A 10926-nucleotide genomic window follows, 5' to 3' on the forward strand; every position below is an offset into this window, starting at 1 on the left:
ATATGGATGTGACGGTGATTGCTCATTGTCTGTTTCCGCAGGTGTCCTCTACATCCCTCGCATGTACGTATGTATTTATTTGCTCTGTATGTATGTCTCTCACACACACTACTGTACGTAAATCCTAAATATCCACACTCACAGAGACTTTGAAGAGCCTATGAGGTCAGGTTTTAAATTATGGTCTGCACCCACGCCAAGCTTTCTCTCTCCACTCCTGTAAATCCATTTTCCATACAATGCATTTCAAATCAAAGCAGCGTCACCATAACACGCCTTAGGAAACATTAAGCCATAGTGCAGTACTTTCATGTATGATATCATAGCCCCTGTATGCTTTGATGTACTTTTTTTCTAATGCTTTATTAATAATAACACACTGGCTCCTTCTCACACCAACATCAGCTTCTGGTGCTCCTTTCTCTCCTCCTGAACACATCCCTCACTCCTTCCATGCCTCAGTTCCTTCATCCCTCCCCAGCCCCTGAGCCTTGTCTCAGGATTGGCCTGTTTGTGTTTGGAAGGGGGATTAGAGGGAATGACATGGGCCTCGAGATGAAGAGAGTGACAAAGACCTATCGGAGGGCAGAGAGTACGGAGCGCTGCATTACCATTGGTTGCTGTGGAAATCAGACACGTCTTCATTTCTTCCAGCCATCCTCTACAAAGTGCCCAGCTTTCATTTCCACGCCCGAGGAGGGGAGCAGCGAGTGGGGGGGGGGGTCGGGATTAGAGTTTCTGTTTGTGCGTTTAAGTGTGTGTGCACGTATGTTTGCTTGCATGTTGTGTGCAGTAAACATCTTAGAGATACAGAGGGATGAGCACGTAGACACTAATAGCGCTCACCTCCTCCAAAGCTGGCCCAAATACAAATGCTGGAACAGTCTAGTGTTGTTCTAGCTGAATGGGATGCCTGATTTACAGACATGTAAAAACCTACTTACACATTTCTCACTGATTTCTCTCATTATTTCAGCTTTATCCTCAGATACTTTGCATTAGTGCTACAGGCAAAGGCACCCAAAAGCACATAATGGCTGTTCAGTATTTGCTGATGATTTCTTTCTGACAATTTCAAAGCAATGTCGTCAATTTACTGGATCACCTCCCCACATTCACATCCGTGTGCAGATGTGCATAAACATCTGCTGAATTAATTTTCTGCTTTTGTGTTTTCTTTGTGTGTTCCTTTTTTGACGTCGATTTCCTCTTTCTGTTGTGTAGCATAATTGAATCTTGATTTTTGTTATTTTCTTAATATTTCAACACACGACTTCTGCAGCAGTTTCTTAATAAGGCGTTTAAATGCAATCTGTGATTGTGTTCCGTAAAAGAATACATAGATCAACATTCTGAAGCAATAATATCTTTAAAGTTTCTTTCAAAATGTGCTCTATGCAGCTACATTTCCAAAAGCTCTACGTTGACCTGCATGTATTTAATTTGTCACATGTACCATACTGCAGCATGTATACACACTTGCACCAATTAGTCAGTGTTGTGCAATGTTTTATACACTGATTTGACAGCATGCTGCAGTCAAAATCCTTCCTAAAGTTCTCATGTGATGCCTGTTGAGCTTGTTGTGCGCCAGACTGTTGTCAGTATTTGCCTGCTTGTTAGGATGCAGCCAGTTGACTCTGGCTGTCTGAGCAGTGATATGACTGGGAGCAGCGGGGCTGGGCCCCAGCCGACTCCGCTCGCCTCCTCGCCCATAATAGATCTGCTTGGTTTGCAGGCTCTCTGGGGGCACCTGGCTCCCCTCCCTGCCATCTCTGGCCGGATCGATCGCAGAGGCCGTCCCAGCGCGGAGACCAGGGGTCATCTTCAAAGGCCTCCTGCCCACTTCCTGCCACCTGGTGTTCCATTTTGGACAAAGGGTACATTTCGTCTCCGTTCCCTCCACCCTCCGTTGCACTTCTGCAAACAGGTTAAGTTAAGGACATGGAGCCGGTACAGCCTCCACCCAGTGATCCCCTTCATCATCCTCCCCAGTCGCCCACACGGTGCGAGAGAGGGTGAGAGATCAGTCCCATTCAAACAGCACGCAAGCACTCACCCATTTGATGTGAAAATCTGCTTTTCAGTTAATTACGGCGTAAGAATCTCTACATGGAAGTGATTTGGTCATTTTTGGTTACCTTTACCTTTGGTAACATTCTCAATTTAATGAACTGGCACTTAAATTCTCTAATCTAGATTTTATTTCATAAGGATAGACCAACCATCAAATATTCTAAATTCAGTGAGAAAATAACCACATCAACACAGAGCATTATTCATTTATAGGATATATTTTATTCAGATATTGTTCATTGCATGATACAGTATAATACAAAAGTTAATGAGGTAATTGTTTGTAATGATGCATTTACTTTTTGGCTCTCACTTGAAACATATTTCATTATTAACTGATCAACAGATCTGCTATGGTATGAATATCTCCATCTCTCCTTCCCTGTTGGTCAAGTAACAAATGGCAGGGCTATCGAACACACATTTCATCTCCATGAGGGCTGTCGGACAATTAGCTCCAGGAATACATATTAATCGAGATTTTTTTTTTTTTGAATCCGTTTATTAAGCCCAGCCATTTTTTTTCCCTCCAATACATTAGCAGATCTCAGTATGTCCGCTACTCTTGTGAACAGGGATGAGAAGGAGATAGAGGGAGAGGAAATAAAGGTCTGATGAGTTTGGCAAAGAGAGGATGGAGGCTGAGACAGATGGCATGAAGTCTGCAGCACTCTGGCGTGGCTCGCCTGGTGCTAAAATCCTCCTCTCTCACATTCCAACAAATCCTACCAGGAGGCTGGGGAGTCTGTCACACCACTCCAAGGATCCACACGGCTCTCTTCAACCCCCCCTCCCCTCTCCTCCCCCTCCTCCGCCGCCCCGGCCCAACTGAGCCTCTGACCGCTCTGCATCCTATTTTATCCTCACATATGTGTACATTCACACATGAACATGTATAGAGGTCGACCATTACAGGACTGGTACGATAAGAGGCACCGGGGGGGGGGCCCAGAAAGAAACGCCGTCAGACTGCTCTTACGGAGAAGGAACCAAGGGGGCTTAATTGAGAGAGGTGGCCTTTACTGTCACTCCAGTGTAAGAAATGTTATTCAGTAAACACTGGGCCAAATCATGGAGGACCGTACAATCCATTTATATCAGAGGAAGAAGACATAAGAAGCTTTCTGATTAGTTTCACCACAGCCCACATCAGCCCATGGTCTTGAACAGAAACACTGTAGCCCAATCTCAATCCAAACATGCACTGCTCAGAACCATGTTTCAAGGCTCCCTGTGGGCCTTACAACCCAAAATGGACAGTAAGTGTGACTGTGATTACACATAGCACAAGACCAACAACTGGATCACGGTCTCCACATGACGGCTCCATCTCCAAGCACTGTACAATTAGAAACCCTTTGAATTTCTGAAGCATGCTTTCTGTTACCATCTTAAAGTGGTTCATCTAATAAGCACAATCTAATTTATTTTACACTATGCTCTCTCCCCATGTCTCTTTCTCGCTGTCTTTCTGCCTGCCTTCTGTTTGTTCTAATGAATGACTTCTGAGATGAGATGCTGCTGTGAGGAGGTCACGGGGGGCTTTAGAATCACATTACCGTTAATGATAATAAAAAGAACAATCGGTGCTAAACCTCTTGGATGTCTTCGCCTCTCTCCCCATATGGAGTGTGTGTTTTATCTGCTATTGTTTTGAGTATCTTTACATGTTGTAATTGAAGTCTTTGCAATTAAAATGCACAGTAAATATTGTTTGTGTTGTTTTTTTTGTGCAGGCATTGTTTATTGACAAAAAAAGGGCAGATAAAAGGTATACAGCGGTGCGCCATCTGGGTTGTAAAGCTGCATGAGAAAACATTCCCTACGGTAACATTTTAAGTGCAAAAGTAATGCAAACAACTTCCAACATTTGGAGTCGGGCTTTATTTGATCAATTCTTTAATGACGAAACAGAACAGTCATTTTCAGCTTTTGAAAACTATTGTAATATCTAGGTGTAATCACCTCTATTCAACTTATGTTGAAGCAAGTAAGTGAAATCTGTTTTGACGATATGAAGCATGCATTTACTGGATGAAAACTGTCCTTATGTTTACACCAACCCTAATATGCACTGCATCTTACATCTGGATATAAGGGCAATAAAAACTAGCAGCTCTGGAGGACTAAGTTTCATCTTGCAATGCAAGTTGTCAACACTGGTGCAGGCCTTCATATCAACATCTACTCAACACCAAAGTGTTTGCTGGGGTTGTTTACATGGATCTGACATTCACAAGCAGATCATCAGTGACTTTCCCTCCCACCACCACAGAGATAGAGTTGCTGGCTGTCCTTCCTGCGTGGCAGGGCAGCGTGGCGTCCCCAGGCCCATTGGCACCGCAGCTGTCACCCACAGGATGGGAGAGTGGCAGGGTCGATGGCTCCGCGGCGTGGCTTCTGGCAGCATCCGTCCCTTCCTGGCCCGGTGAAAGGGCAGAGATGAACCCAGTCTCTCAGTGCATTGATCGAGGGCCAGCCCTCCATTAGCCACCGTCGGAGCGAAAGGTCAGCTAAGGCCAACGGATGGGTCCTGCGTGCATCCTACGGAGTGACTCATTCTCACACCCGGGGAGCGAGTCCTTGTCACTTTGGTCCGCGCTGCCCCACCACTCCTGGTGGCCACACGACGGTGGCTATTCCTTTCCGAATGCTACACACCTCCCTGATGGGTTGCTGCGGGTTAAACCTGCTTGCTTTTTTTTGTTTGATGTCAGCCACATTATGCATTATTGTTCCTTTTAGAGGTTTTACTATCTCCTGCCAAATTAAAAGAGTCTTCCTTCTAATTTTCTCCAACAGAAATTGCTTAATAAATAAGCAGGCCGTGATTTGCACTGATGATCACACAGCAGCACAATTGAACCAAATTGCTCACCCAGAGATGGTGCACCACATTGTGCTCATCACTGAGTGGCAACTACTGCCTGGTGTGGTTTACATTAATGCAGCCCGGCTGTGAAAAGGGGATAATTGTGGTGCTAAATGCTGTAGAGGCTGACAGGATCCATTTCTTGACTTGTCAAGGGCAGCAGTGATAGAAAGGGTCGTGCCGGCGTCTACACACAGAGAGACAGATGAGTTTATTTGCACCAACACGCGTGCACACATGCGGGCACATGAGCACACACACGCAGACAAAATCAGCCACACTCCACATAGAGATGATTGTCTCTTGCCTCTGTCAGGTTTTGCTTTTTTTTTTTTCTCCAGCCATGGAGACCTCATCCTGGGAAATTGAGCAATTTCTGATTGAAAACAGTGGCAGTAATTAGAGCACTCACTATTTGTAACCACTTGGCATTGCATTAGTATGCAAAGCTGGCAGCCAGCTTATCTTGGGGAAAACGTTTGTTTCCTTAATTGCCCTCTTAGGACAAAAGTGAAGGGGGTGGGTGGGGAGGGAAGAGAGTAAAATGTTAACGTGCTGCAGTAAGAATGGAGCCCGGTGGGTTGAGGGGATGTGACTCCCTGAACACAGGGGTTAAACTCCACTAATAGGCTGCACACAACACACATGGGCGCACACGCAGGCACAGAGTAACAGTGGAGCACTCATACACCCACATATGGGCACACACTTGCGTTGGCACATGGGCACACATGGAGGCACAGTCAGACAAAAAGACAACTACGATGAGCGCACACATTCCAGGACACACACAATTAGGCACAGTTAACTCCATAGACATACTGTAAAATTAGACATGTAAAAATACCCATTCGCCACGCTAATTAATTAAATGACCTGTCTTTAAATAAAGACTCCAGGAAGATGTAAAGCAGTAAATGAGCCGTGTTCAGTTCATTCTAATGGCTTAATAAATACTGTTTCAGTATCCCTTGTCATTTAATGAATGTAAAGCTTTCGCTGCATTTACCGCAGCTTTCACTTCATCTGTACAGGTAAAAATGTTACATCTGTGAGTAGCTCATTCCTACATGGCTCTGTCATACTTCTCATAGTACTTACCGTCACTCAAAGAGCAGAGACAGAGATGAGTCCTTCATGTCAAATTCTGCTTTATTTCGCTGGGCATCTCCTTGTCACCTGTGTTGGACATGGGAATCTTAACTGGTCCCTGTTGGGAGGTAAGCAAAAATGTCCCCACATTTTAATGTTACTTTTTTGCAGTAAAAACTAGAGTTTGCATTTTTTCTTGCACCAGTGACTCATGCTGCATTGCACTTTGAAGTAGTTGCTGATTTACTTTGATTCCCCCTGATTGTTGGACAGCAGTATGTATATCTCAGAGGAACAGATAGTGAGGCATTCAGCCTTTCACAAAACATAGCGGAACTGATGTATAATTAAGACCCTCTATCATATGTAAAGACAGGGGTCTATTTACTTTTTTATTACCACCTGTGCACATATGGAATCCGTTTTTACAATACTCACAATAACAAAGGCTTCCATTATTATTTTTGGTTTGCTATTTTTAGAAAATAAATGCAGCTGTCTTGTTCCTCCACGAGAAAGACACACTTTGGCGTGAAGCTTTATTCGTTCTGAAAAAAACAACACTGCCATAAAGAACGTGGCTTGCACTGCCTGTTGAAGACAATTAACCCTTCATTCGGTTCAAAGCTTCCTAATGTGATCGGAGCGTGATATTTGTACGTGTCTGTTTTCTAAATATATATATAAATAAAACATTTAGGCTAATAAAATGTGAGAAACTGCGATGACCCGTTGAAATGTTCTGCTCTTTGAAGAGGTTATCACCACATGTTGAAACTCCTCTTTCGAAGTCTAATCCACAAACAGACGCAAATCATTTCATATTAAGCGCAATCAAAGTCAGTCAGCGCGCGCTTCTAGGCGATCTAAAGTCTAATAGAAACTGTATTTTGATCACGATACGAATGGATGATACACAATGAAAAGCCTCTGCAAACGCCAAAGATGCTAAATGTTTGTTTTATCATAATTATGACTTCAATACTAATGGTTTACTCCTTTATCAATAATGTGTCACCGAAGAGGATGATCTCTAAATCGACACATGACAATTACAGTTTGGATGAAGTGAATGGATTAGTTTACCCACGTGTGAAACAATAAGAAGATATCTCACGATTATATGATTTAACGAATTTTGACGTCAGAATTGAGCGACTTTTGTACCCTTCATGTTATTTATTATACATTGTTTTACAAACCTGTCATGATTAAATAAATCAGCAGCCCGATTCAAAGAACGTGCAGCAAATTATTAACTAAATAGCCTAATCAAATAACGCAAACGAAATAAGTTAGAAGTAAGGCAAATACACTTACATGTGAAAAAAAAAGTTTTCATTTCCACGTTTCAGCGGAAGCAAAAGAAACAGAAGCCTCGGTGCTGCATGCAGGTGGATGAATAATGATGAAAACATTGAGGGCCTCTCAGCCTTCTGGTGTAATTTGGTTACTCGGATTCTCATTAAACATTTTCTGATCAGCTTTATTTAGTCACAAAAAAGATAAAAGGGTCATGAAGTTACAAATACGCCAATTCCACATTAATTGGTGCCCGGTGAAATAGAGTTTGCTCTTTCTTCTCGGAGATCTGTTGCATCTCATATTTGCAATAAGGCAGCACGAAGTGCCGAGAGTACATAAACGTTTTGGAGAGAAACAAGTTGATAAAATAAAAGAGGGGACTGCATTGCATCTGCAAAGTTTGCACAAAATAAAAACACGGAATTTTAACAACAAAATAAAAATCCCTTTAAAAGCACCTGACAGAGATGTGGGACACTTGACAGTGAGCATCACACATCCTCTTTTAAATGATTTGGATGGATCTTATTAGGATGATTGATATAAAGATTAATTAGCCAGAGCTAATAAACCAGCCGTTAGATTATCTGGCTTAATTGGTCCAAATACTGCAATTATTAGGAAATATGTGCAAATGTTTGTATTTACACCTCGAAATCCATCATGCGCGCACTCACGTGCACACGCCACGGGTGGGCAATGAGACATCTGTGTGTGTGTGTGTGTGTGTGTGTGTGTGTGTGTGTGTGTGCTGTGGAGAAGGTTCAACATGGCCACATTTCCTGATGAACTTCACGTCACTCAAATCAATCGTTGAGGCGTCTGTTGGTTATTTTTGATTCGATAATTAAAGGTTCTCATCACAGGCTGCGGCTCAGTAGTTATTAAACAAATTCAGGGCCTCGTGGGATGGGTTTAGGACACCAAACGGGCTGTTTCTTCTTCTTCTTTGTAAACTATGATGGAGGCTCTGACTGAATTCAATGTTTTTAGCATTTCGCCCAAACACAACCTGAACTAACAGTGATGTGAAGTGCTGTGTTACTTCAAAAGGAGTCCCTCTTTAGATCATATCCGGCTGAAGGTTTGGTAATGTAAGACTTCCTTAAAGTTGCGAGGGCCAAAATGGCTTTAGGAGAGCTGAATCAGTGTCCGTGTGTACACACCACGTCCAACAAAAGCAGGGGCTAATCCACCTAATTTACACAATGCTTAGCGGCCCTGTTTACATGGGTTATACCCACAGAGGGCCTTTGTCTCGTCTTCCCTGCATTCCAGACCTGACAGAGGTAGGCTACTGTTTTGATTTTCTCTCTCTCTCTATTTCTCTCACGTGAGAATGAAAGGCAACGTGAATGAGCAACTGGTACAATCTGCATCCAAAGCAGATAATGTGGTGCTACATAGAAATCAAAAACAGGAATTGTTTTGAATATAGCACCAGCATATTTATTTATTGCTTATTTTCACCTGTTAACACCCGTTTCATATAGCCACTTCTTCCTAAAATAAAATATTAACATTTTGGATTTTATTGAGGCATTTATCAGATTGCTACTCCGCGAATGTGGAAGTTTACCACAGTTAATTTATTAAACTGCGTAACCGATTCATACTTTGTATTATTTTTGTATTTATACGACAGTAACGAATAACATAGACGTGACCACACAGTTCTTGTGTCCAGGCCTTACTAAAACAAATGAACTGGCACAACTCTCGATGCAGAACTTGAACACGTCACACAGACGAACAATGGCAGAATTAAGATAAAGATATACATTATTATCGGAATATAAGGTGCACGTTTTGTGTTTATAGGCAGACTCGCGTTTTGTTACGAGTCGACATTGATTAAATGTGTGTATAAAAAGGCAATTAAAGGCATTTATTTTGTAACAGGACTTTTAATGCACCAATAATGTAAATGTGACCATAACAAAGAAAACCTTTACAGCATAAAGCGCAGTTCAATGCTAGCTGCAGAGTACAGTATTATTAGCTAAATGTTTCTGGCCTATATACTTCCATTTCCATCTCCTGTTTATGATTTCCATATAAAACCAAAAATGACTGTCTATCAGTTTGACTCGTAATTATGTTGCATGTTTCCACAATGTATTTTACCGAATTTTACAAAATAATGCAAATACATATTCTGAAATGTATCCTCATAATTTGTTTTCTGTTTTAATATATTATACATGAGGCATATTCACTACAAAACCAACACTTAATAGTGAAGCACTGAATTTCCCTGCGATTATAATTGCCTAAAAAGTCATCCTAGATATTTCAGATTCATGTTTGCATTTCTTAAACGCATCCACAAACTATTCCTATATCTGTTAAAGCACAATATCTTTAAAAAAGGATGAAAAATGGTCTTCTCTCCGTGTTGGACACTTCATTTTCTAACAGTCTTTTGCACTGAATGCACCATTGTCTTGTGTCCTTTGAGTCCAATCGCACCCACGATTAAGGTCATAAATTAAGAGTTCTGGCACCTGCGCTGCGATTTTTTAAATTGCTTTCATTACGGTCCTAGATTTCCTGTTTATTTGTCTTCGAGCCCTTTGTATCTTCCCCGTTTGTAGGTGCGTTTTCCATAATAGCATTTTTTCCAGAAGGGGTAATTACTTTGGCACAGCCAGGTAAATTCCGCCGCTAAATTGAAATATTCTGCTTTAATCCCCCCCAAATCCCAATTCTCAGGACAGGGAGCTGTGAGCAGCGGCGGAGTCATGTGGAGCTCCGGGTGCTTCTTCAGGTGATCGTTGCGTCGCAGGGGGGCGGAGGATCTCCTCTCTCCGTCATAAGCATAAAACAAGATTACTCGATCTTTATCACCGAGCGTCGCCCCCCCACACACACACACACAACTCCACAATCTCCGCTTCAGATAGAAAAATGTTGCATAATGAGCAGGAAACGAATTGCAAGTTGTTTTTGGTGTGTCATAAATAAACTTCCCTGCTTTGTTTTGTTCAGGGGGTTCATTCCTCTAACAAAAGAGCTGGTGAAGTTGTTCATGTAAATGCACGAGGAGACGCACTCCTAATAGGTGCTTGATATCTTTGTTTTGCATGCTATTTGAAAAAGGAAGAGGCTCCTATAACATTTAATAAAAATAAAATCTCTCCATTCCAGTTTTAAAGTGTTTTCTTGCAAATACTGGCAGAAGTTTCAACATTCTGCTTGTGATGGTGCTGCCTGAATTCACCTTCCCCATATCTTTAATTTGTAGTCACCAGGAATAAAAAGCTTGAGTCTCAGCTCTGGCAGCTCCCATGTCAGTCTTTGCAGGAGTGGGTGACAGAGAACAGCAGAGGCAGATAGCATGCTAAAATCGCTTCACTAGAGACCCCACATCAAAGTAGACCAAACCTCATATTGAGTGAACTTTTAAGCCAGAAAGACTGTGTGACATCAGAGCACCTAAAATGAGACTGTCATGTTTTTCAAACTTCGCTGAACACAGGCTCAAAGACTTGAGAAGTATTCAATGGCAAGCGCTTTTCAAACACACCCCCCCCCCCCCACTCTCACACACACACACACACACACACACACACACACAC

The 10926-nt window shown here is 42.3% G+C and overlaps 2 long non-coding RNA genes across 13 annotated transcripts in view; one reads left to right on the forward strand and one right to left on the reverse strand.

The window, feature by feature from the left end:
- Positions 1 to 4353, forward strand: part of LOC116391879 (uncharacterized) — an 81347-nt gene extending 76994 nt beyond the window's left edge. For 7 of the 12 annotated variants that reach the window (XR_004213285.1, XR_004213292.1, XR_004213290.1 and 4 more), the window contains one exon: positions 42 to 4353. This is a non-coding gene — a long non-coding RNA (uncharacterized LOC116391879). The remainder of the gene's footprint in view (positions 1 to 41) is intronic. The other 5 variants (XR_004213296.1, XR_004213286.1, XR_004213288.1 and 2 more) reach the window with 2 other exon arrangements.
- The window catches only part of LOC116391880 (uncharacterized), a 24709-nt gene continuing 16050 nt past the window's right edge, over positions 2268 to 10926 (reverse strand). The window contains exon 3 of the long non-coding RNA XR_004213297.1: positions 2268 to 6158. This is a non-coding gene — a long non-coding RNA (uncharacterized LOC116391880). The remainder of the gene's footprint in view (positions 6159 to 10926) is intronic.

This window comes from Anarrhichthys ocellatus, unplaced genomic scaffold (assembly GCF_004355925.1).
Source record: "Anarrhichthys ocellatus isolate YVR2014 unplaced genomic scaffold, GSC_Weel_1.0 scaffold27, whole genome shotgun sequence".
NCBI classification, from domain to species: domain Eukaryota; kingdom Metazoa; phylum Chordata; class Actinopteri; order Perciformes; family Anarhichadidae; genus Anarrhichthys; species Anarrhichthys ocellatus.